General features: G+C 35.8%; 1 protein-coding gene across 1 annotated transcript in view; it reads left to right on the top strand.

The window, feature by feature from the left end:
* Positions 1-27,799, top strand: part of LOC134541527 (pleckstrin homology domain-containing family F member 2) — a 104,863-nt gene that overhangs the window by 69,167 nt on the left and 7,897 nt on the right. The window lies entirely within an intron of this gene.

The following is a 27,799-nucleotide window of genomic DNA, read 5'->3' as shown; positions in this document are numbered from 1 at the left end:
ATGGTGTTAAGAGTACTCACAGGGATTGAAAGTTCTTTCGCAAGGTCCACACGTGATCCAACATATTCGTCGAATTTGGCAATTGTTTTAATTTTATCGTCAACAGTAATAGTTTTTCGTTGTTTCACTTTCTCCATTTTCTCACAGATATTAATAACGACAAAGAGTTAAAGATGTGTCAAATACATTTACCGCTAAAGCCAATGATACTACCAGCGCTCATAGCGGAAAGCTGTGGAAATAGAAGTATTGTGAATAGTTCAAGGTTACTTGCACTGTTCACGACGCGAACGCATTCACATACGCAGCTTTTGATGTATCTTTCTTCTATGGCGGCCATGTTTCGATATTTGTAAACACTGAACGAAACGTTAATAACGGGAATGAAGAAACTTTTCCGACGTAACAAGCGTGAAAACGACATATACCCCCTTATGGAAAATAAATTTGGCCAAAAACAAAGGAGGTAAATAACGGGAAAACTTAAATACCGTTAACATAAATACGGGGTTTCACTGTATTTAGTTGCCACTGTCATTCCACAACAGTGGTTGATGCTTCAGCATAATCTGATCATCAGGCAAAAACTAACAATTTCTGCTAGTGTGTTTGAAGTAACATATTTCAAACAACACAGTCCATTATTCTTACTGTATTTATCTGCTTATCGGTCACAGATTTTATGCTGACTTTATGTTTAATAAAATGTACTAGAGATGGGTCGAAAAGTATCAACCTGATACTTTGGCACTGATACACGCCTGTATCAGGAACGGCAAACGAGTACACTTGATAAGTATCAAGTACTTTAGTATCAGTTCAGAATTCGCCTGGAACAACACCACGGCCAATGTGCGCAGAACCCGATCGCAGATGACGGTCACTTGGGCGGAGCTTGTGAAAGGGGAGGGAGCAGGAACGACGAATAAGGGATAAAGAAGGGAAATAATGTAGGGGAGGAAGCGCAGGGGAAGGCGTTGAAGGAGAGGCGCAAAGCGAAATTGTTACGAATCGTTTGGTTATTGTCCCACATCAAAGTACGCTCAGTGCGCAGTGCGTGCACAGTCTCGTTCAATAATAAAACTAATGAAATTTTAATATTAAAAAGTACATTAATACAAGATATAATATTTATATTTGTGCACCTAACAGCTATGAAAATGCAAATAAATTCTCAGTTGACACTAATAACAGATGTAATCAACATATGGACTTTTTTTTCCGAAAACAATTAGTAACTAGTGTTTTCATACATTAAAAGATTACGACTTTATCAAAAATTAAAAATTAAAAAAAAAAAAACAGATACGTACATTAGTGAGCATACTATATCAATGTTTACATTTCAAATGTTTCTTCAGATTAGTCGATGATGATTTATAACTCAGTTTTTGTTTACACAAATTACAATTAGCAAACTCATTATTTTCCGTAAAAAAATTCCACACAAATGAAGTCTTTTTCCTGCACTTATCCATTCCTTATTTCACTATAAAGATACTAACTACAAAGCATGACAGCCCGCAACAATGTACATGGTGGTAATTAATACACGGCCAGGACGAACTGCAGTGAATGTTGAACTGATTGATACTGGCTGTATCAGGCGGGCATGAGAGTAATGAGGTAGAGAATTACCGGGCGTGATAAATAATGTATCAGAGAAACCGATACCTTTTTACGCTGGTGATGACGGCACGGAGGATGTGTACCCTGTAACGTGAATGCTGATACCTTGTCGCTTCCTGGTACCGCTACTGCTCTGATACAAAAGTATCAGATCCTTGTATCTAGGTACATTACTGTATAAGTATCAGGATGGAACAGATACCGAAAATTGCTGTAACAACCCACCTCTAAAATGTACTGCGACCAGATTTCGAATTTTCGTTTGGGTCATTCCGTGTGAAATCACCAAGGCGTGGTTGCTTGACCATTTTAGGAAATTTTAATATTTTTACCCAATAAAGTCTTATCAGTAAATAGCTCAAAACTATTTTTATTTAATTTTTATCTGCCACCATTTTGAATCAGGGCTTGATTATCTTCACTACTGCGACCAAAAATAAGGCCTCGTAGAGGTTTTGTTAAAAGTTGTTGGCCTTGACTAAAAGATAGAAGTTGTTTATCTTTACTGGTAAAAAGAGAACATTATAGGCTTACATAAAATGTATAAAAATATATTAAATACATTTGGAAAACATAAGAAAAATGACCTATAAATATGCCAAAATATTGAACATTTTAAGCAATTTTTATGACCTTTTAAGGTGACTTGGGGTTGGAACCAAAAGACCAAATTTTCTGTGTAATAACTACGGCTAGAGTACTTTCCAGCTGTGTTGAGTTAAAGTTAGGGCTGGGCCGATGCCGATCACCGATTACAATAATCGGCCGATTTTTAACACATCGGCATTGGTACCGATCTGCAAATTATATACCGATCACCAAACGCCGATCATTACATACAAAATCAAAATTAATAAATACAGAATTAAGCTTAAAAATTAGTGGTGCACCGATATGACTACCGATTACCGATTCGATTACCTATTATGAGAGCAATAATCTGCAGATACCGATTCAGTTACCGATTATAATGAACAAATTTTTTTAAGTGTAATATTGCACACAAAAATTTTTATTCCCATGTGAATTTAGGTAAAATTGAGAATACAGTTATAATAACACTATAAAAATATATAAAATACACTATTAAGTCATTGCAAAGTGTAAATAAAATTAACTTCTATTTTTATTTGTTATTGTAAACAACTTGAACTACAGTCTAATAATTGTAATTTACAATGGGTAAGTTTTTGTTGCGGAAAACTAGCATTATTATCGACTATCACATAAGGTTGCATCGAGAAATTACAGTTTAACAATGTAAACATGTTGCTTTATTTTGTTCACTTGAGTTTATAGAAAAAAGTTTCCACACTTCACTTTTTTTCTCCCTACTTGCCATCTCACTATAATTATATAAAAATCACTCAAAACCAATTCTAGCACATGTGATTTTATTTATGTTGACTGAATATATAAAATTATAAATACTTTTTCACTTTTCACGTCACATATAAATAACACAACAACAGATAATGTTACTAAAGATGCCCATAACGAGTTTGTAAAACGCAGTGATAAACTCTAGAAGGTATCGGGACCACGATTTTGAACTGCTACTACGACTCGAAAAGAACGATTGTCATAGAATCCACTGCAACTGCTTGTGGTATTTTGATTTCGTGCCATCTATTTTACGTCTCTGGCTATAGGTAATATACAAGGCCACTAAACAAAAGACGAAACGTAAATAAACGTGTAGGAAAAATGTATTTTTTATTGTTCGAGGCAATGAGATTTATTAAACTTAACGAAATATCTGTAATCATGATATGACGGAGTTAGATGAATTTTGTAATACATACAAATATTACCGTATTTCGTCCTAAAATGTGTAACAAAATATTACACAGTAAAAACCTACTTAATTACGTCGTGACGTAGATAATCGGCAAAGTAATCGTTAAGATAATCGCCAATTACGATTAATCGGAAAGTACCCATAATCGCCGATTACGATTCATCGGTATTCGCATCGGTGCACCACTATTAAAAATGCAAATTTGTACGTTTCAAATTTACTTACAAAATAACTAAATAATGTAGGCCTACTATCATGTATCAACAAAATCACGAATTTACAGTACAGTAGAACCTCTATGATACATTCCTGTTTCATACATTTTCTCGTGTCATACGCCATTAATTTTGGTCCCGCCAAAAGTAATATATATTTACAATGGTTTATTTTCCTGGAACATACACTAATAAAATATTTAATTTCCCGTTCCATACGGTTTTACGAAGCTGAAAAGTCCCAAAATTCAAAAATGTTTTTTTTTTTTTTTAATGCTTTTATTTTGAAAAAACGTCCATTGTTTACCTTTGCAAAGGTAAGAAAATAACTCTACTGCCCCATAGATATGAATAGCATCAGAAAGAGTGTGTGCACTTCGCTAGTAGCATCTATGGCCAGCACCGAAGCGAGACTAGTGGCGCAAACTAGAAATGATTATGAAAACGGTGCACACTCTTTACCAAGGCATGGATCTCATATTTTGTGCATTCATTAATCTTTGAACTAATATACCTGTTTGTTATTGTTTCCTTACGATCGGATTGTTTTGTATTCTAAGTTTCTTGTTTTGTATTCTTAGTTTCTAAAGTTAAAATTTTATTGAAAATTGTTCTGTATCATAAAGTTGTTTGTAAAAACAAACATTTCTGTTATTTTTTTTCAATAAATAGCCATTTTTTTTTCTTTATTTCTAATTTAGGCTTGGTGACTTTTCCTCTCTCTCCCAAGAAAGGTCTTTATAACAATTTGTAGGCCACTGTTTCTCATTTCAGTTTTACTTGATTATGTACTGTATTTTACATTTCTGGTCGTTTTATTGTGTGTGTGTGTGTGCGTGAGTGTGTGTGTATGTATGTATGTGTATGTATATATATATAATGATTAATTCATACCTTTTTATTAATATAATGCAATTAATTAAATCACACACATGTATTTATGCTTAGTCTGATATTGTGCTGGTATGCTAGATTGAAAAAAAAATTTATTATCACCATTCCCTTTTCATACACCATTTTTGTGCCCTCCGTTGAAAAGGGTTCTACTGTATTAATTTGCATATGGGTATTTTTAAAACATACCAAACCATTATTTTACGGGTGGGAAGGTCTAGAAATAGGTAAATACTTACCGTATTTACTCGCATAATGTCCGCAGTAATTTGGCTACATTTTTGACAAAAAAAATGGGGTGCGGACATTATAAGATGAAGTCTGAAAAAAAAATTTTACCTCAAAATTTTACATGTTTTGTGTAGAGTAAAAAAGTTGTTCTCTCATAATTAGTTTACTAGCAGAGCGCTGGTTACTGGCGACCCTCCGCAGCGGACGTGAGAAATGTGACAGGTGTCGAGATAATTGGGTGCCGGCGTTTAGTGGAAGAGGCCACTCATTTTTTTTCTTCTCTCACTCGCGTGTGCGCTCTTACGTTCAGAAGCCGCAGCCAGCCTACACAAAATAAACGTTTTTCGTGAAAAGATATCTTTTTGATCTTTCATTGAGATGGCCACTGATGGCACGGGGCAGATGTCTAATGTCTGCATTAGCCAAGTCCAGCACTTGTGTCTAGCCGCTGACAACTGTGCCGCATCTTCGGCTTCATTCGGGAATTCACGCCGCTGCTCGCGAGTGTGACAGTGCATGAACGACACAACAAACACAACAATTTTTTGTGCGCTCACACTTTAGTTACCGTGTTCAAATAAACTGCCTTTAACTTATAAGATGTCATTCTTAAAATTAGCAAGAAGTAATTTAAAGAATTATTCAATAGGTTAGCTACATTATAAATACTTTAAAACATTGTGGAAGGTTGGTTATATTAGGTAAGTTTAGCTACATTAAAAATACTGTAAAATAATTTTATGGTTGCTTAGCAAATAACTTTTTAATATGTAGCTATCCTAACCAAATCAACCGTCCACAATGTTTTAAAGTATTTATAATGTAGCTAACCTAACCTAATTAACCATTAGTAGAGATGGTGATTTATAGCATTTAAAATAATGACATTTAGCATTTTGAATTTAAAATTTAACATTTTTTAGCATTTAAAAAACACAATTTAGCCAATTCTCTCATTTTACATTACTGAAGAAAAGTATATTTTTAAAAAAGAAACTGTTGCTTGCCGTTTTACCGACTTTTTTTCTTCAACCGACTTCTCGGTGAATCTTTTTTTTTTTTTGCAGCCTGATGTCCCTCAGATTTAATGTGCTTTTCAAGTAAATTTTTTTTTTTCCATTCCAGATGGCGATTACATAAATTGCGCATTAAAATATTCGTATCACTTTCCTATAACTGTTCACTTTTGTATTCATTTATGCGGTTGCAAATGGAAATGACGTTTCGTCCCATTTTTACCACGAGAAATAACAGTATACAACACATTCACGAGTATGCACGTATTTGTAAACATGCAACATTCCACAGACTACACAAGAACGCGGCTTTCACGTGAAACACAGCCAGAAAATGGGACTTACTTGTTAGCGCAGCGAAGCAGAGATGTCGCAATATGGTGGCCTAAAAACTTGTACTCTGCAAGATGACGGACAATCTTCCAGCTAGTTGTTCTTTGCTTTGTTTACAATCGCGAGGCACGGATGGCCATTCTACATTCAATATTTACGAACAATAGTAGTTGTGAATGACGTGACAATAAGATACTTGTGCTGAATACGCCGTAAAATGATGGTTTCTTTTGATACTGAACTGAAACAAAATACAATCGGTAAATAAATTGTGTAGAGTGAAGACGAATCTACGTTTTTTACCTTGATTTCGCATTTATCTCGGAATAGTCTAGATTTAGCATTTTATAGCGGAAAAAATATAATTTAGCATATTTTAGCATCTATTTAGCAAAAACTAAAAATCACCATCCCTAACCATTAGTTATGAGTTGTCCAAAATAAACATTCACGGACACACGGCAAACGAAAAATATGGCGGCGGCCGCACCAATGTACAGATGTATGTTAATGAATAAACGGTGATTTCTCCTAAACATGTTAGAATTTCGTATCTCCGCAAGTTGTATTAAATAGAGAAATTTTTGTAGCACAAAATAAAAGTATTCCCGAATTTTTAATATTATTTACAATGAACAAAAAAAAACCGAAGATGCACGATCGGGCGTTTGTCTCTCTCGTCTGTGAAAAGAAGGCTTCCCATCCTACCCCTCCTTCCTCGCCGTTTTTTTTTTTTTTTTTTTTTTGCCGTCTTTTCGTCAGAAGTGTCGGGTGTACCGAGCATACCCAAGGCTAGCCGAAGATGCGGCACAGTTGTCAGCGGCTAGACACAAGTGGCGCACTTGAGCCTCCCTCCCTGTCCCTTGCCATTGTCTGTATAAAAAAACCATGTGCATGTACCCCCACCACTTCTCCGCTACCTCCCTTACTTTGTGACGTAGTGTGATTTGACGTGTACTGGCTTGTGCTATATATAGCCCATCCCCTTGCAACTCTCGTGACGTCGCAGTGAGTCTGGACGGTTTCACCACGCTACAAAACCCTCTCAGTGACCACTCCCGAGAAATGAACAACTCAAGGTCAAAGCATTGTTGACAGCGTCGATAATTTTCCATCCCGTTACTGTGCCTTGCAGGGATGGCCAAGGTTGCTTTGTCTGGTGCGGACTTTATGCGGATTTTAAAAAATTCCATTTCAAGTATTTAAAAAGAAATGTGCGGACATTATGCGATGGCGTACATTATGCGATCTCATCTTGTATGATAAATGTGAAGTTTTCAGAGAAATCATCAATCACTACACTTTCATCACTTTTAAGATTTTCTTTCTGTGTTTTCAAAAACTGTGATTGACTATGTGAGATAAAATGATGTTTTTTCAACACCATTAGTTTACTAGCAAATGCTTCTTTGAATTCAGAATATGTTTCAATAATAGTAACAAGACTGCAATGGTCACTCATCATCCACTGCTGATATGTTATATCATAATTTTCATCGCAGTAACAGTTCAGTGTTTCATCTAAATTCAAGGATGCTATTCCGGGACACTTTGCACATTCCCCAAACATACTGTCTTCACTGTTCAGATCACACACAATTTTTTCAAGAATGATCTTCCAGTCATCTATTTTAGCTGCTATTGTCATTAGTTTGAAATTTTGGTGAATTGAACACACACAAACAGAATGAGTGCCACTCACTCCAACCAGTATGCACCACTTGGGGCGTAGAGAACAGAATGTTGAAAATCCCATCTTTACTGATGGTGATGGATGTTCTTCTTTAAACTTTCTGTATAGTTCTTTTAAATTGCATAGGATTAAACATTTTTGCTTTAGTTCTTTCTTTCCATTTTCAAGACGAACTGATTTAGAATCCTTCATTCCAGGACACATTCTGCTTACTTCATCACTTTCATAAAATTCAACAGCCAACTCTCTAATTTCTTTGGACAATTTTTTCCCTGATTTCTTACATGTAAGCTGTGGAATGACACCATGTTCCTGAACTATTTCGTGGGTTTTTCTAACTAGGTATTCACTCACACCTAACTCTTGTGTAGTTTTTCTTATTGACCAGTTCTTTGGTACTACACTTATAACTTGTATCTTCTTATTGTTGGATGTGCTGGACATTATTCTTTGCTTTAGATCTTCAACAAGATGTTGTAAGTCTTTCGTGGCAGTATCAACAATCTTCAGTTTTAATTCTTCTTCCTCATCTTGAAATCAACATCTGATGTTTAAAGTGTCACTTAATTTTTTCTGATTCGCACCAGAAAATTTGCTTACAGTTCGCTTTACTTCTAGGTGATTCTTTTCAGCACTAAGTTTCATTATTTTAGTAGGTGAATTTCCTAAAACAGAGCCTGCGTCATTGATAGATTCCACGATAATTTCATGTGAAAGGAATGGTTCTTCATCAACACTTTTTCCAACATCAAAGTTCTCATAATCACTACTTGAAGGTGTTGAGAGTTTTTTATGCCAAGAGCAACAATCAGATTCACCAGGAATCAGTTTGGGCCATCTTTCAGACAATGCTAGGGTTATTTCCCTCAACTGTTTTTTAATAACTTTTTTATGGCATGAAAATGGATCACAACACGAATTTCCAAAAAAATGATGGTATTTCTCCAAATATTTCTTTTCGTGATAAGTACACACACTAGCTAAACAATCTATTTTAACTCTTTTTCTGAGAAGGTAACTATGTGATTCATTTAATTGTGATGCAGTCTTTAATTCTGACCTTTCCATTGGACTGATTTTCACAGCATTCATTTGTATCTGTTCCCACAGAGCACTTCATGTTTCTTGTAATGTTATTGCTATATATTCATTTTAAAAGTGTGTACAGTAGAATCTCGCTGATGCGACCCCTCACGGTTTCCGGAAAAACGGACTTATAAACGGAATGGTCGCAATAGAGAATTCGGGGTGTCACCGCATCGTCGGATACATACACGGGAATGCCGCTCTGGCAGTGTCTAGCCGAGCTCGGCGCGTCCACTATCGCACGAAAAGCCGTCTCAGCTGTCATGTTATCTTACCCGCCCCCACGAAAAGCCACTGTGGTAGCTTACCTTCTGCGTGAGAAACAGTCAGCATCCTCCTCCCCTCCCACACCGCGTGTGGCAAAAGCCAGGTTGTATAGTCCATTCTCGGTAAAATAAATATTTTTATGGGCTTATAGAACTGTCCTTTGCCGTTAATAAATACTTTATAAGTTATTATGATACAATTTGTTTATTAGTCTCACAGCAGTTTCTGCTAACAGCTCGAATTTTATTGAATAGAAAAATTTAGCAGGGCCGTAAATATATTTATTTTACTGCATTTTCCATCTGCATTCCAACGTGTTTTTTTTTCTTTTTTTTTTACGCTGTGAAGGGATGTGGAAAAGATAATTGCTTGAGCTGTCAAAATAAACATCGCTGACGGCAAAGGCGGGAGCGCATCCTGTCCGTCTGTCGCTGTGATTATCTACTCCAAAAACATGTCACAGCATTTCAGGATAGCATTGTTCTTATATATTTTGTTTATAGCCGAATGTTTTCTACCTGATCCACACAAGTTCCTTCGCCACGTTTTGAACGAAAATAACCACCAGCCGGCTAGCATAGCCAAAACTCGCGTGACGCGAATTCACTTAGCGCAGTGATGTTATAGAAAAATAGCCGAGAACCAAACACCTGGCGACGTCGTTAACACAGGAAACACAGCTTTGTGTGGGCAGTGACACCCAAGATGCAGCTGGCAAGATCACACTAACAAGTCGCAAGACAATGGCACGGGACCGGGACAGCAATAGACGCGCGCGTAGATGCTATCAGGTGATGCGTGCGTAGATTCTATCAGGTGATGCGCGCAGTTTACCATTATTGGCTAGCGTGGACAATCTAGAGGGGTGGTATCTATTTTTAGCAGTCTTTTGTATGCCTGCCTGCTTACAGTACAGCGCTCGCCAAGATAAACGTGAACACATAGCGCCCAACAAAGTGTAACAAACTTGTTTTTCAGCCGATTTTACTCAAATTTTCGACTTTCTCTGCTCAAATTTTTCACGGTTTCTCAAAAAAACGGTCGTATAAACGGAATTGACGCATCAGAGGGGGGTCGCATCGGCGGGATTCTACTGTATTTAGAAACTAGTAAGAAAACCTATTTGACATTCAAGAAAGCTACTTCACTGCAGAACTTCACACAACTGCAAATAACAAACGAAAAAACGTACGTAGCTGCTTAGGATTAAAAAAAAAAAACAGAAACACATCTTCATTCTTTAAGAACACACACAAGACTGAACTGGTTGGCACTGTCTGTAGACATGTTACAACTTGCCAGGCGGATGATTAAACTAGCCTTGCTTGTTAGAACATGCACATCCATTGGCCTATTTCATAAAACTACAAGTCCACAAGTTACTAGTTACAAGTTTCAAGGGAATTTCTTACAAGTGTGAATCTGAAGTGTTTCACAAAGAAAGTTGCTTGACTTGTAGAAGTTGGTGCACTTGTAACACATACCTACAAGTTTACGAGTCAGCTGTTTATTGTTCGTGTTTTGATTATGTAACGAATTTGTAGGTTATAGTTGTGAATTGTATGCTGATAAAAATGATTTCATTGACAGCATTTACAAATGTTTTGATACATCTGTGTACTGTTGCTTTGGAAATACCATGCATATCTCCAACTGCATGGTACTGTCCGCCATTTCCCAACAAATGTAGAGAGACAAATATTTGTTCCCTTGCAGATAACGATTTATTTATTCGTGTAGGGTGATCCAATAGATGACCTATATCTTGTACTAGCTCCTCCAGTTTAACAGCACTCATGCGGAACCTTTCGTTATACTCAAATACTGTGCCAACTCCCATGTTCACTCTCTCTCTAAATTTGCGCGGTCGCCTCATAACCTCAATATCTAGATCATCTTCATCAGAATCGGTAAATATAATAATATCCATTGTATTCTAAGATGTTATAATATCATTCTATACACAAGCATAGACTTATTAATGATTTACAACTAATATAATTGGACTTACACAATATTCTACCTATGTATTGACACTAGTAGCAATTTCTCACAAGTTACAAATGCTTGCAAGCTACAAGTTTGTTTATGAAACAAAAACATTTATTTACTTGTAAAATTAACTTGTAACTTATAGCATTTCACTTGTAACTACAAGTATTTACTTGTAGCTTTATGAAACAACCTTTTCAAAGTTTTTACAAGTTACTAGCAAAGTTACTTGTAACTTGTAGACTTGCAGTTTTATGAAATAGGCCACAGGTCTCCTTATACAGACGTGGGTATCCAAAGTGTACAAGTGAATATCAAACTGTGTAAAGAATGTTATTGTAAGTTTCTTTACTAAACCTTTTTGTACATATAATGTATAAGTGTAAAAATAATATGAAAACATGAACTGTTGAATTATAACATTATAAGTACCTACTTACATGTATAGCAATTTAACACATGTTTCAAATAACTCTAATTTTTAAACCAGTTTGAACCACAAAATGAAACTTGCACATTTTGATAATCACTAATAAATGTATTTTTTGGCATGAACAGGAAAATTTTATCCTGTCCCGCCGGTCCCGCCGGTCCCCCTTTTAAGATATTTGACCTTGAAATTAGCCAAATTTGAAAATTTGATTCTAAATAAAAGCAGGAAGGGCTTAAAATTATTACTTTAACTCAACACACCTGGAAAGTACTCTAGTTGTAGTTATTACACAGAAAATTTGGTGTTTTGGTTCCAACCCCCAAAATTGCTGATGATGTTCAATATTTTGGCACATTTCAAGGTCATTTTTCTTATGTTTTCCAAATATTTAATATATTTTTATACATTTTATGTAAGTCTATAATGTTCTCTTTTTATCAGTAAAGACAAGAAACTTCTATCTTTTAGTCAAGGCCAACAATAAACTTTTAACAAAACCTCTACAAGGCCTTATTTTTGCATGCAGTAGCTAAGATAATCAAGCCCTGATTCAAAATGGTGGCATATAAAAATTAAATAAAAATAGTTTTGAGCTATTTACTGATAAGACTTTCTTGGCTAAAAATTTTAAATTTTTTTAAAATGTACGAGCAACTTTTAATTTTAAAATTCGATGATTTCACACGGAATGACTCCATTTTGGGTAAAAAATAATTCAATATTGCACTATTGTGGTTGACTATGTGCTTAAATAAGAAGCCTGTGTTGGTTTTAATAAGTATGACACTAGTAAATATAAATTGTTTAATTAAAATAGCTCAGCAGTGCGTGTAAAGCATCGTGAACTGTGCCATTAAGCTACATTTGCTGCCTGTCGGGCGGCTACCAGGCCGGCGCTAGTAAGTGCCCGGACTGGACTGGCACTCTACCAGAGGGAGAGTGTGGAGGGGAGTGCATGTGTGTGTGTGTGTGAGTGAGTGTGTACGAGTGAGTGTGACCATGCAGCAGTGGTTCTCCTTCCCTCGCAACGTCGTAAATGTCCGTTAACTGGCACCTTACTCAATCATCACATGTCTATCTCGACAGGTTTTGTGATGCAACTGTGTCAAAACATTGTTTTTGTAAGGCGGTGGTGAAAAAGTAATAGGTGGGGAAGGGAAACACTTTTCTTTGTATATTTTATTAGATATAACAAAAGGGGGGGGGGAAGGGGGAAGGGCCATGAAAGCTGAGAGAGGAAGGATGCCATGTTTCTTATGTGGCAAAAAGCTGAGACAGGGACCATAAAGACTTCACTTGTATTCTACTGGAGACAGATTTATGGCGCGACTCATATTCGAGGGTGGCACTGTAAAAAGGTTATATTTTTTTGCCCAAAATTAAGGATCCGACAAGGGCCCAATTTCACCACACTGTTGTTAACAGATGTTAACTAAGGGTAGTTTAAAGTTACCAAACCTTTGTAAACAAACTGTTAAGCTTTTTCACTTCACCACACATTTCTTGTGTTTCCCTAACATCAGGTAGTTAAGCGAAGTTTAACTTTATTAAAGATCATTAGAAATACAATTACAAGTGGTGGCCATTCTATTTTGTTCATTTTTGGGTCTTATCAAGTTAAGTTTGTAAACAAATTAGTTAATAAAGAATGATAAATATTTTAATTACTTAAACATTCATTATATTACCTAATTTTACAAACAAGTTTTTTTAAAGTACATCAAATGTTATTAGGTTAGGTTATATCTGTTTGATGAATTTGTGTACCTAGCTGTAGTAAAATTATGAAAATAATTTAACAATTTGTTCAAATGTGTATGTAGAATATTAATGCCATTTGTAAGTAATGTATGAAATATAATTTTGACCTTAGAACTTTCTTGTTTAGGTTAATTTGTGAAATAATGTTTTCAAATAATATGTAACCCATTATTCGTAGTAATTAAAATGTTAGAGATGAACAATATATTCAACTCATAAAAGATGTCCATGCATTTTGTATTAATCTTTGTGGAATAAATAGAAACGTACCTTGGGTCATTGGTCTATAATGGTTCAGGTTTGTTTCCAACCAATGAAAAGGAAATAAAAATAGCCACTTTATAAGGTAGATTTTGTAAATATTTTATGTACAATAGTTTATGTTTATTGTCTATAGTATCCGGACCGATAACTAGTAAATCCATTTGTTAAATGTCGTAAAATAAAATTTTTCCATTCTGGAATGAAATTGTTTGTGGAACTATCTCAAAAATAGTGGCTATCCTAATCAATAAATAAGTTACTTAAAAACTTCAGAGCAGACTACCTATTTAAATAACTCAATAACGTGTAATACCTAAGGGTGCCACTTTCATTAACTTGCCAATGGAACAAATGCAAGAAACACAAAATTACAGCACTGGACTGAAAATTATACCACTTGAAACGTCACATGTCCACTTGAGTACCTCAGTGATAACATAAACACTATGTATTATGCTAATTGTACATAATGTTGGTCAAGTAGTGTTTATCCGAATGTAACAGAGTTTTAACGGACAATGACCACTATCTCAATTCAGATAACAAGAGTTGTACTCAAGTAAGATATAGAAGTGTTTCACAACAAGTCAAATGAAATATTCTAATTTGCAAATACGGGTATATCAAAGGGAAATTTAAAACACTTCTCTAGAGTATAAAAGTAATACCGCCACAGTCATCCATCATTGGTAGTCTGCTTCTGTTGGTCACTGTTGATGGCTGGCAAGCTCCATCTCGTCGACATAGAATTCATTACAGGATAGTGTTCTTGTTCTTCAAATTACTTCCAGAACTAATTCTCCTCCAGAACTCGTTCATATGGTTTTAGAATCAATGGATTACTTCTCTCCAATAGCTATAAACTCTCTTGAAGTTTGTCAGTATGTTAAAAGAGTTGACTCAGTCTTAGTGGTCCTGGTAGAATTCACAAACTGCCATATATACAATAAATCTGCTATAAATTATTCCAGCCTTTATAGTTTTCAGGTAGCTCATTGTAAATAATGAATGTTTCACGATGTTTCTTGGTTTCTTGCTCGACGATAATTTCCAGAGCTCCTCTTATGAACATATGCCTGTTATTGTGACCAAAAGAATACTTCTTAATATTCCTGAACATTTTTCCTATCGTCATAGGTTTCAAGTCAGTTGTCTGTTTATTAAACAGTGAGATTATGTCAAATAGTAACTAAGATGGTTGACTAATATCATATCTTGTTTGTTTTCGTCACAATTTACAAAATTTTCTCTAGCCACAGACTGCCATTTAAGATCATTTTTGTATAAAAAACTAATTTTATTAGTACCATAAGCTACTAAACTGTTTATTCCATGTATAAAATGTTGATAGTAGTAATGATAAGTAACAAATAGGAAAAGACTTGTGAAATGGATATGAAACAAAATGGTAGACTTCGTGACAAAATAAATAATACTATAATTCTTTCCTTTATAACATTAAGGGTAAATGGTCACAACCAAAAACTGAAGTATTTAATTAAAAATTAGAATATTAACTTATTTATTTTAAAAATATCACATAAAATTAAATTTGAAAATATTTCTTCATAAAAATAATATATGCAACATTTGTTGTATGGAAACACAAGCAGATGTTCACTTTCCTTTAGCAAATTCTTTATTTTTTAAATTCAAAATACACATTTAAATTATTATAATCGCCATAATATTTAACTAATTTTTCATGCTTAAAAATTTGTGGTTATTTATTTGTCTTGTTTTCATCTTCAAGTATCAGCTGACGCTATTGTGCAGCCATTTTGGTGTGAACTAAACCACTGTAAAGAAGTTAAACAACCAAAATTTTTTATTTAAAGTTAAGCAATGGTTATATATCTTAAACGAAAGTAAATATTTGATGTAATATAATTTGTTACTAAACAGTGCTTAAGAGTTGTTAAGCTCTTTTTAAATTTTAAATGATGGTGGTGAAATTGGTCCTTACGGTCAAAATAATAATGCATTCAGAACCTTCAAATTTTTATCTATGTAGTTAATTCTGGAAAAGTGTGGCCTGTAGGAAACAAGGGAAATAATAGCTAAAGTGAAGGGTTGGTTAGTTTTGCTACATTAATTATGGATTCATATTAATTATTTATTTAATACATACAGTATATTTAATGTACTTGTTGTAACCTGCCTAACCCTATTCGTCTTAATTCCTATAATTAATGTTTTTTTAAATATTTAAATACCCTATTAATTTAATGGACATGTTAAAAAAACTGTGCATAAATTATTAAATTATTGAAACAAAATTTTCAAACAACCTGGAGAAAAGTTGACTTCAATATTATTTTTCCAATTTTTTTCCCGCTACCATTTTATGGTTGACATTAATTTCTCCCACTTCAAAAGTGACAATACTTGGGCATTTTTTAACATCACGTCAAGTATTTTAATTTTTTTGTCTTTATGCATAATAGTTATGTTTATAAACAAAAATAAAACCATTCAATATTTTTAATAAATAACCAAAGAGATGAAGATACAAGTACAAGATGTATAACTTTTGGTTTGGTATCTTCATTACAAAAATTGGTACTATCAATTGATGCTGTAGTAAAAGAAAATTACAAGGGAGACATAAAAATAGTTTTTTATAAACGTTTGTTGTGTAAAAATCAATAGAATACCGCTGGCCTTCATTTTATAATTGGCGTTGATTTATAGTGTTTTGAGACATGAATAACTGGATGTTCATTTACAGCTTGTGGCATGTAAAATACAATTACATTATACTTTAAGAAACTATGTATTTGCAGGGAAATGTTAATAGCAGGAACATGTATTTGAAGTTTCATTGTACAGTGATTGCAATATAGTGGTATGTGATTTGATGTTCGGTGCACATGTCAAATATGTATCAAGTTTTAAGAAATATACTGTTGAGTCTCATCTGATCTAGTCAAATGAACACTACTTTCAAGCCGAGTCTAGCTGAAGCTACTCCTTTAACTCAAGTTTCTGACTGCTCATCTCTATTTTTTTTCCTTGCATTTGTATTTGTGTTCCTCTAGTCCCATACATGTTAAATCACATATTTTACTAAATGTGGAACTGGAAATGTTATAAAAGGAATAGAAGTGATTGGAAACAGTTTGGCACGCTGTGATCATTGCCAGCATTGCTTCTTCTCCACCTGTGGCATTCCAAAGTGCTCTCAACTATCTCATCAGCCTACTTTTAAACAGTATTTTTGAACGGACTAATTTATTACTAAGCAGCTAGTGTACGTAGGCATATGTATCTTCATAGTGTATGTACCCAAACAATTTCCTTTTGTTATTTAAAATTGTTGTGCAGACTAAACCATCGGCTGAAAATTCAGATTACTTGTGGAAGTGTGTATCTGTGAGATGGTTCTCCTTGAGTGGCCTGGACAATATAACTGCAGTCTTCAACTCGTGCCACACAATATCCAACCTCCTCTACATTGATGCTATTTCTAGTTCCTGAAGTCATCCATTGTAGTGTTTCCATTGTTCCCAATGGCTTCCTAACCTCCACAGCAGTTGCTCACACACAGCTTGTTAATTGTTCCTCACTTCTGCAGTAATCTATATCTCAGTTTGTTCCAACCTTCCATCATCTTCTCAAGAATACTTTCAAACCAGATTTGCTCTTTCACATGAACCTATACTTGTGTAGCACAAAATCTTTAACAGTAGTTCAAATGATTTTAAAGTACTTTGCATGTTTTTCATTGTATTTTCAACTAGTGAATATGAATATAGATGTGTTATGTCCATACATATTGTAGTCATTGTTTTGCTTGATCAGTTGTTCTAGTATATAGTTTTAAAAATATATTGTGTTCCAAATTACCATACCTTTATTAAGTGTCATATTTTTTATTCCTATATTTCAGCTTTAATTGGTGGGAGTTTAGTGTTTATTAAGTTGCAAATAAGTCAGGCATAAAACAAAGCTAATATTTATATAGCATTCTCTTTTTCTTTTAAATTTATTGCATGGAATGCACTGTTATGAAGGAGCTTGATACTCTGTGTTGTTTCTGTGTCAGTCATGGGCGTGGAAGGCACACGATGACTCTTAGCAACTCCATTCGTCTTCATACTGTCTATGTAGGTTAGTGTGCTGTTTGTGAGCCTGGATAGTTGTCTTCTTTTTCTTAATACTAACTACTTGTGTGTTGAGTGTTAAACTATTAGGTACCATTAATATTGTGGCGGGGTCATTTCAACAGCCCGCCGGAAGATGCCACATCACACTTATCTGAAAAAAATGTTTTCTTTAACATTGCAACTATAAGAAAAAAAGGGAGGTAACAGTAGACCTGGTACTTAGATCTTGCTCCTATACAGGAAGAGATGATGTGGGGGTGTATTAGCTGAAAACATTAAAAAAATATTTTTTTACCATTTCTCTTGTATTTATTTACTTAACATAATAAAAATAGAATATCTAATATCTTGCACTAAATTATTACATCTCCTCATGAGTGCAAAACATTTATCATAATTATTTGTTTTCGTTTCTATTAATTTAAGTTTCTTAACTTGGAAGTTCCAAAAAAAAATAATCAGCCCACATGGTTGCTGTCCACAATAATACATCTAAGCTAACAGTTATTAGCTAAAAAAAATTTTAAAAATGAACCTTCCACCTTTTAGTCTGTACAACTACCAGACACACAACACTGCCCTCTGTAAATAATAATTATTCTGCTATGTACAACTTACACAAAACCCCTTTCATACTTTAGTACCTCAGGCTGTCGCCCGTCTTTAAATTTTAATTTACCTGTACGCGAGGTACATCTTACCTATCCCTCTCTTGGTAGTCACGTAGCAACACGGCAGCAACACACAGCGCATGCCAGGAAGACCGGCCCCTCCGAGGAGACCATTTTGTTCATTCAAAATAACATCATCGTCACAGGAACACCAGTTCAGCAGAATGGCACCACGGGATAAACAAACTGGCACAATGTCGACACCAGTGCGCCCGCGGACCAAGCTATCCCCTCTCCTGCGCCCTGTCGAGCTTCACAGTCCTGGCGCGAGATTGGGACACGAGCGCGTACAGCCAGTTCTTCGCGCATTCACAGAAAATCAACTCGGCTGTTACAAACCAGGCCGGCCAAAGCCCCCAGACACACCGGAACTCGGTGGCGTGACAGCTGACCGTAGACGGCCGCACTACAGACAGTCAGACAGAAAATCTGGCAACGTATATAATTCTACAGCATAGCAGAAATATAGAACCAGAGGGTCACAAACAACGTACCAGGTCTGCAAGCGTGCACGAAAATAGCACCGCCACTTACACAAAATTTCTACACTGTGACATCATTGATGTTCTGAACATTTCATTTAGTAATTTGTTGTAAAGTTCAATTTATAAAATTGTATGTATTGAGTGATCTTTATTAAATATAGATTTTGAAATAATTTATTAAAAGATATTCACATGTATTGTAAATAAAATTAGTAGTGTTTTAAAAATAGGTAAATATTACTGAGTTAAATTTTGTTTGAAAACATGTGATTTAAAGTTTTAAAAATTATATTTTTTTGCTAAATGTTATGTTGCAGCTGTAACAGAGTAACTAGCATTATATCATTTTAAAGTGCAAATTTAATGTATTTTATTACTATAGTTGGTCTAAAAACATTTTGACCTATATTTAAATAGATTACTTAATTTATGGATTTACAAAAGCATATCTATGAACAAAATATAATAAAAAAAAGGATCACAGAGTGAACAAAAAACTTAATTGTGCAACTAAATAAAAAAAGAACATGTAACTCATACACATAAAAGTTTTATGTATTTTACATGAATAATTAAAGCATATAGTTAACTTTAAAAAAGAAGAGAGAGTGCAGCATTCTAAATATTAAAGAGAACCAATAAAAAAATATTAATGCCATGTATAAGTAAACCTGAAGGAAACCAAATTGCAGAAACTGTGTTTGCTGGTTTAAGCTCTATAAAATAGTTGCTAGTCATATCAATATCAAAAGTAAATGTGAGCATTTTTAAAATTGGTTTGTTGCATGAACAATTTATTGTTTGTTTTAAAGTAAATGACATACTACGTTGTTTATCCTGCATTAGAACACAGCTGGTCAAAACACAAATGCGCATTGGACTGCTTTCTGCTAAATTATCTTTTGCATGGTGCATGCTAATTTTGTTGCATACTGAAATTTCACCTTCAGCACCCCTAAAGAAGTACAACTTTGACATGGCAGCGGCCTAACTGTCCTAATGTTAAGCGGGGGTTCGCGTCGATACATGTACTGAGATAAATTTGTGGGCGCCACCGTGCAAGGGGCACAGACCCGGGAGAGACTCTTTTTCAGGGCCGTGACGTCGGCCATGTGAGGCGTGATTTCAACCCCTAAAGCCAATCCTATTACTCGCCACTGGTCCGCTCTCAGCGTCGAGTACGCTCTTCACCTACGCAGTGGGCTCTTACAGTGTCGCACACGCCGTCACACTCAGTATGTTGAAATAAACAAATACAAATGAAATTGTATGCCCTGGTTTATTAGTTGCTACTTCGCCTACACCTTTGATTATATCACACAATGCTTGCGGCACGAATCGGTTCACGTGGTGTGACCTGACCACGTGGTCACACTCTACTTTTAGGTAATCAGCATAAAAAGGACCATAGTGGTCACTCATACAATTATTTAAACAGTCCCCCCGACCGAGAGAAGCCCCGAGGAATTACGAACAAAAGGTTTAAGATGATTAAGATTTAACAGAATTACTTAGCAGTGCAGGCAAGCGGTGAGGTCCCTGGGGTGCTGATGCGTCTGCTGTCGGTCGGTGCTGGCGAAGGACTGGGCTGAGCTCAGGGCTCTGCTAGCCTAACATGGCGTCTTCACGCCAAACCAATTACCGTTATACCTATTAATGATTACATGCCACAGGAAGCTACAGGTAAAACATGAAACACTCTTAATAATTATATTACACCTAATCTATAATATAAAAATGAATCGCAAAATGTGTTGGTAAGCGCATAACTCAACAACGCCTGGACCAATTTGACCAATTTTTTTTTTTAAATGTTCGTTGAAGTTCAAAGATGGTTTTTATGGGAGAAAAATTCTAATAATTGCAGGAAAAAACCCTAAAACCAGCCCTTTTCTTTTTCCCATACAAACGTTTTCTAACTAAAAAGAGCACTCATTGTTGTTTAAACAATGTAGGTATGTTCCTAACGTCAGAGTCAATTTGCACTTTATTACCTATGTACAACGTTCAATCATATCTATCAAAACAGTGTGCGTTGGAGCACAGATAAATAAAAAAATAAAAATAAACTGAAATCGAATAGTTCAATTTGGTCGGCTTCGCGATATTATTTCATTTGTTTTACTTTAAAATGCATCAGTTTTCAAGTCATTACATCAGTCAAACAAAACCAGCGTTACCAAAAGTATTTCATAAGTTTAAGTTTTTTTTTATTTCTTTTCCCTATTTTAAATATGGCTTGAAGGATTTGACTCCAAGTCATATCAAATTTAAAAAAAGTTGAAACAACAACAAACTGTCAATGCCAGAGTTTTTTTTTCCTTGGATTTTAGGTTACCTACCCTAATGAGTTTGCTTTTGTCAACTTATACACAAAACAAATTCTTACCTATATAGTGATTTGTGCAGTGTTTATTTACCTATGATCGCTAATTATTGCATGTGACAAAATAATCTATAATATAGATATGCCTCCTATTAGACGAATCAATTTAGGTAGAAGAACCCGAAATACTACAAACCAAGCTAATTACCGATCTAATCATGCACTACAATGAAAATAAAAATTATTATGTTTCACATGATTAACAATAAAGAGATTACTTTTTTTTATTTATATTTTATTTACATGTTTTATTTAATTATATTTCTTATTCACAACACCCTATCACCAGGGTGACAGTTCTGTTCAGGAGAATTTTTTGCCCCGACTATAAAATAAGTAGGAAAAAAAAATGTCACATTACAAATCATTTTGACAGGACTTTATTGTAATTTAATTAGGCAGTATGAAGTCTGCCGGGTCAGCTAGTGCATGATAAAACTATAAACTAAAATTACAACAATTTATTATTAATGATAACCAGTCCGGCTTCGGCAGACTTCTGTTCGCCTCTTACATGTTCGGTACGTCTTTTTGTTGTTTATGCCTTAACTAAATATTAATTAAAGTACATAAAACACTCCTGGCCGATATGCCGTCACACGCCACTTGGGAAAAAATAAGCAAAAAAGAATTACAATGTTTATCTCTAGTTAAAGGGGTGTGGTGCACTGCTGCTACAGCGCCCTCTTGACGTCTGTGGCGCGCTATTCAAACACAACCACACGACTACGTACTCGTGACGGAGCGGCTGCCAGTACGGGAAGTGGGACGGGAGGGCGAGGGGAAAGGTGGCGGAGGCTGACCAGGCTTCTGGGGCGCAGGCCCGGTTGACGTCAACTTTTAAAAATTAGTAGGTGGGATCGTGAAGAACCTCTTGACACAGAAAGGGGGAATTCACTTGTCTCAATCCCAGTAGTTGAATGACAATAGTCAAGTAAGTAATTATCAGCAATGAGCTCAACCTGACTTTCCTATTGTAATTTTCAGTGTTAAATGAGTTGGGGGGGGGGGGGGGGTAAAGGGGCAGGTGCTGACATCAGAATCTGTGGTGGTTCAGCCCAGTGGCTGCTTAAAGTGCTGCTGGGACTTGCTGAATGTGTAGACAGTCGTATGTGAAAATAGACATCTGTCTCTGTCACTGTTTGCGAGAACTCTGTAATGACTCTGGGAAAACATATTTGCAAGCAGAATGTCCACTTCCTGTGATGTCGTAAGTGTTCAGCTACTGCGTGCTGCTCTGGCCAAGAGATTATTTATTTATTATTTTATTAAATATCTTTGAAGGTAGCAAAGTTAACACATAACCACATTATAAATTAACTTCCATACCAATAGCCATTCAAAAAAATAAAACTAATTTTTTTAGAATAGGTGCTAAGCTGAAAAACTAAAAAAACTCTAATAATGAGTTATTTGTGTTACTCTCATTATATTTTATGATTATGTAAAATTTTATTACAACATTTCAATTAGTTTATCATTAGAAACAGTTGGTTAGGTACATTAAAAATTTTAGTTATGTTATGTTAGCTTTATTTAAAATACTATTAAGTGGTGTAAATGGTTGGTATGGTTAGGTTTATTTAGCTTCATGATAATACTGTAAATTACAGAGAACCACTGGTTAGGTTGGATTAGCAACATTAAAAAAACAATTAACTAAAGTATATTCAATGATACAAACAAAATATGATGTCTCGTTAAACCAGGCTCACTCCCAAACACACGGTGTTTGAAAATGTGTTTGAATCAATTGTTTTGAAAACCAGTGGGGATGTTCAGAGGTTTTTTTTTAGTAGATTTCGGGATGAAGATATTAATTATCACATACAAAAGTACATAGTGTTACACCTCGTCAGTCTCAACAGATTAAACCCAAGTTATGTTACAATTTTGTTACAATTCACTCTTCTGATGACTGGGGTGAAACAAGTGGATCTTTTGGTTTCAGAAGGCAAAATAATGATTTTATTTTACTTTTAATTATTTTCCATTATATAATACGTACAAGTATATAATATAAGTTTATTTACAAAAAAAATATACAACCTGGATTTAAGATCACATTATTAAAAGAATGGGCCGGTCCTTATTAGACAATTGTATAGATAATTAACATAATTTAAATAAAGTTTGTGACAGTAAACATGTTAGTCAGTAAACTTCTGGCTGTCTGATCTGAGAAATGTCATGGTTGGATGCTAGTCCGAAAAGGTTTTAAAAACTGAATAGCTGGTGGTTTGAAGGTTGCTGGACAAAGTGGAACAGCTGATGGGACGTCAGAGTGGTTTAGTCATCCAGCCCGTGGAGACTGATCTGGTCCTTGGAAAGTGCCCGGTACTTGTACCCTGGTACTTGGTCCTTGTCTGTGAACAGATCCAAAACACATATGTTCAGGACTGATTCACAGACAGTTGGCAAAATAGGCAGAAAATGCCTTTTAGTCATGATTATGGTTGGGGAGTAAAGGTAGTAAAAACTCAACAAATGGGGTGATGTCTTCCAGGATCTGCCCGGTTGTTGAGCACACGAAACCGCTTATGATTCATGATTTGAAAAATTAATTGTTTACGGTGACTTATACATGACTGCTTCTACGAGCTACATCTATAAGGACTGACTAATGCCTAAACACTACCTTTGTGGGAATTATCCCTTGTCTAGTTAATCACATCTTAAAAGAAAAACGGAGAGGCGTCCTGATGATATAGATGCAAAATAGCCAGTCCCGAATCGTGGCGCGCAGTAAGTTTGGGGCGGCAGAGACTCGTAATTAAAAGGCGACATTAAAGAAAGGGGGGAGGCTTCGGCTTTCAGACCGAAAGGTTTCGAACATTACCGAGGTGCTTGTCAAGAAAAGCAGACTTCGATATCTCGATGTTGGTGGTACTGGCCGATGTCAGCGCGACCTACTGAGGTGTGGCTGAACCGAGTAGAGGTTGACTCGCACGAGGTGGCTGGTAGCAGCATAGGGCTTATGGAGCTGACTAGGCCAGCACTCTGGTGGCCTGGGAAGGAACTATGGGGTACTGGTTACTGCGGGAGATGCCAGAGGGCAGGCGTTTAGCGGGCGTTCCTACACCCAGGGGAAGTGATTCGCAAAACTACCGCCAGGTGGCTTAAGCATGTACATTTGGGACTAGTGTCGTGGCCTTGGGGAGAGGCCGACCCTGGCCGGGGTTAGTGGCCGGTCATCGCTCTGGGCCAGTGTTCCCAGGAAAACTTGGAGTGTGGGGGCGGCTGATGACAGTGGGAAAGATGCTCTACAGGACCCGGAGGCGTGACTATACTTTGGTGAAAATAGCTCGTGTCAGGCGAGGTCTTGGAACTGTCCTGTCCCGAGAACTTGCAGGGCCTAGCAATTCTCATCACGGATCGGAGGCGAATTACAGGCAACATTTGTGCGCCAAGGTGGGGATAAAACGATACTGAGTCTGACTGGCAAAAACTTGGCAAAAATCGGATCTAGGGCTGGGAAAACTTGGGGAGACAGGTCTGACAAAGGTTGAATGGGAGTGTACAGGGGGAGGAACAAGTTTAAGTTCTTGCAGCAAAAGAATGACTGGCGACATAATTTAATTTAAAAAAAAAATTTAATTTAAAATTGTGTCAAAAATACTAGTTGGAGGCACAATAGTTAGTTGTTCAGTTAGAACATTCAAATAAGAAGTATTGTAAAAGTAGGACCAGTCATGCTCTTTTGTAGTTTATAGTTTCTAAAGATGGAGTCTGTATTGATATTTGAGGAAATAGCATTGATGATGATTTTGATTTTTAAGGCAGGATGGTATAAGAAACAAGTACTTCAACTGGTTTCGCTACTTCACAGTGTGGCAAGTTATAAAAACAAAGATCTAAAAGATTTTTGGATGACTGTGTTTTGTTATACTGTAATCATCCCATATCCATGGTCAAATTGAATAAATACTCATGTGTATTTGTAATAGTGAAGATATGTTTATTGTTCCAATCAACTTGATTTCACCAAGTATTTAATTAATAGATCATCATTATAGTTAGCGAGTTCGTCTTCTAATGCTTCCAGATACATAGCATATGTATTGGGAGTTCTTTTTGGGAAGATAGACATTGCCAAATATTAGAAAATTAGTGTAGGTTTTAATTTTTAATTCAGACCTTTTCTACTCCAGGGTGGTGATGTTTTGGATGGGTTGAGCTGCTATAAAAACATCACTACCTCTTACCATCATTGTAAGTATAGGATTTTTGTCAGTTCTAAAAATGAAAATTAATCCGTGAAATAGTGTCCGTCATCTTGGGTTTCAAAAAAATTATGTATATTTGGTTCTGAATCCTGCAACATTTTTAGTAGGCTGTTTCCCACTTGCTAGGTCAGGCACACTGCAGTGAGAACAACAGTGCTCCCCCGGACACTTGGAGAGAGAGGTGCCACTTGTACCACACTTGTGGATGTGGTGGTGCTGGCAATTTGTTCAGGGTGCAGTTTCCTGTGGAAGGGGCTAATTATAATAAGACACCCGCTGGGCCAAAATACATTACACCTATCCCTCAATTAGCATGTCTTCAGATTGCGCGGATTCATTTAGCGCGAAGTGATTTTTACTGCCCTCGTCTTGAATGGCACGTCTGTAAATTTTAGTTAGCACGAAATCTCCGCAGGCAAAAAAAAAGTCTGGCACGACGCCACGAAGTCTGCTTGAACTTCTGTAAACAACAGATGTGCGTTGGCATGCAGTTAGGTTTGAGAAGGGGTGGGGGGTGGTAAGAGATCCGCGTGCAGTTCTAACTACGCTATCGGCTGTTGTATAAACATCAGCTATGGCAAGTTAAATTGCGGCTATGGAGTGTAAAGGACCAAATTTTTTTACGTCCGCGCGTATGCCGCCGTGCCGGACCGTTGTCGCCTGGCCACAAACCGGGCCGTGAACTCAGTCTAGCCAGTGGCAGGGAATTAACTCAAACAACGTCTGCCCATTCAGCTGCCGGTAACTGTACGTGCTTGATCATTCATAATGCATTGTGTTCAAGTACTTGAGACAAAACTAGAAGTATTACGGCACGCAGATTGTCATGAAGGCCATGCTTATGTTGATCACACTTTAGTTTTAAGCAAGTCAACTGTGCGCACAATCGTACGAAATAAGTCTGATGCTGTTGGTTGTACTAGCGGAAATATATTTGACATTAGATACCAGAACAGAAATGAACAGATGATTCACGTGGAAAAGGTTGTTAAATGAATGTTGCAATGAAAAAAAATAATCATTGGCCTGACAGGATTGGTGTGAACCAGGTGGTGATACGCGAATAAGCACTTTAAATTTGATAAATTAAAATGCAATTATCCGGACAGTAATATTATTTTCATTGTCAGTAAAGGATGGTTTGGAAAGGTACGCAATGTGAGTTGAAGGTCACGCCCGGGCGGGCAAGTCAGCCAGCCGACTGACGATAAAGTACATAACCACCTATCTCCCATTACGCTGTCTTATTTGTCATGCAAAGTTTGATGGGAGGCATATAAAGATAAATGGTGTGACATATTTATGGTTGAATGTTATTCAATGCATTTATATTACGTAAAGTATATTTTCCTACACAATTTTTGAACTCATTAAATAAATTAGTCTTTCTATTTACGAAACCTGTTGCTTCAGAATACGCGATTTCGAATAACACGAGCATTTTTAGGAACAAATTAAGTTGTGCTAAGTGAGGGATAGGTTTATTGTTTATTCTGTTAAATTTCTTGCAGAACTGATGCGTTAAACAAAGTATACATGTTGTGTTTGTTACATTTTTTTTAGCATAGAAATATTTCTAATGGGGATTTAAGATCTTAGTCAACATTGATTTTCAACTTGTGCATTTTTTGCACTATAGTAAATTGAAATTGGCAAAATTGAGTGCCATGCCGTGCCATGTTGTTGAAAGCAGAACAGAAAAGTGTGGCTAGTAACGGTGCTTGGTTACCACTACACTAGCACTGTGCGGAACCATAGCAAGTTGTTTCTCGAGTGTGCCACAAATTCGTTGAGTGCCCACCCTCACCCTAAGGTTAGCAGTGAACATATGTAGGTTGGTTGATACTTATGTTTGAATACAATTATTGTCAGTTTGGCTTTAAAAGAATCATTGTAGATTATTAAACAGTAAATAAAAAGAATGTAGATAGCAGAATTTTGAGAAATTTTGTATATTTTATACTTAAGCATATTTTGTGTTTCAAGATATTGGCAAGTGTGCCATATTTCATTTCTATTTATTATCACAAGAAGACATTTCTGTAGTACTTTATTATTTCCCTGGTATTTTCTAGCTTTCTAGACCATAAACAATCCTGAATTGACTTCAGAGCCAGTTGGTGTATATACAAATAAAATAAAATATTGGATTTCTATTTTATCTTTTGCAGTACATCTAATGTTGCATTGAGATAATTATTAATAATTGCATTATGGTGTGCATTTTTTTGGTTTAGTTTTTGGTAATTATTGCATGTAGTGTGATGTGTTTAAATTAGTCTAGCAGCATGTGTGTGCATGGAGGCC

Source organism: Bacillus rossius (genome assembly GCF_032445375.1).
Source record: "Bacillus rossius redtenbacheri isolate Brsri chromosome 4 unlocalized genomic scaffold, Brsri_v3 Brsri_v3_scf4_1, whole genome shotgun sequence".
Lineage (NCBI taxonomy): Eukaryota > Metazoa > Arthropoda > Insecta > Phasmatodea > Bacillidae > Bacillus > Bacillus rossius.
Note: the sequence above shows the minus strand (reverse complement) of the source record. Positions and strands in the feature narration are given on the sequence as shown.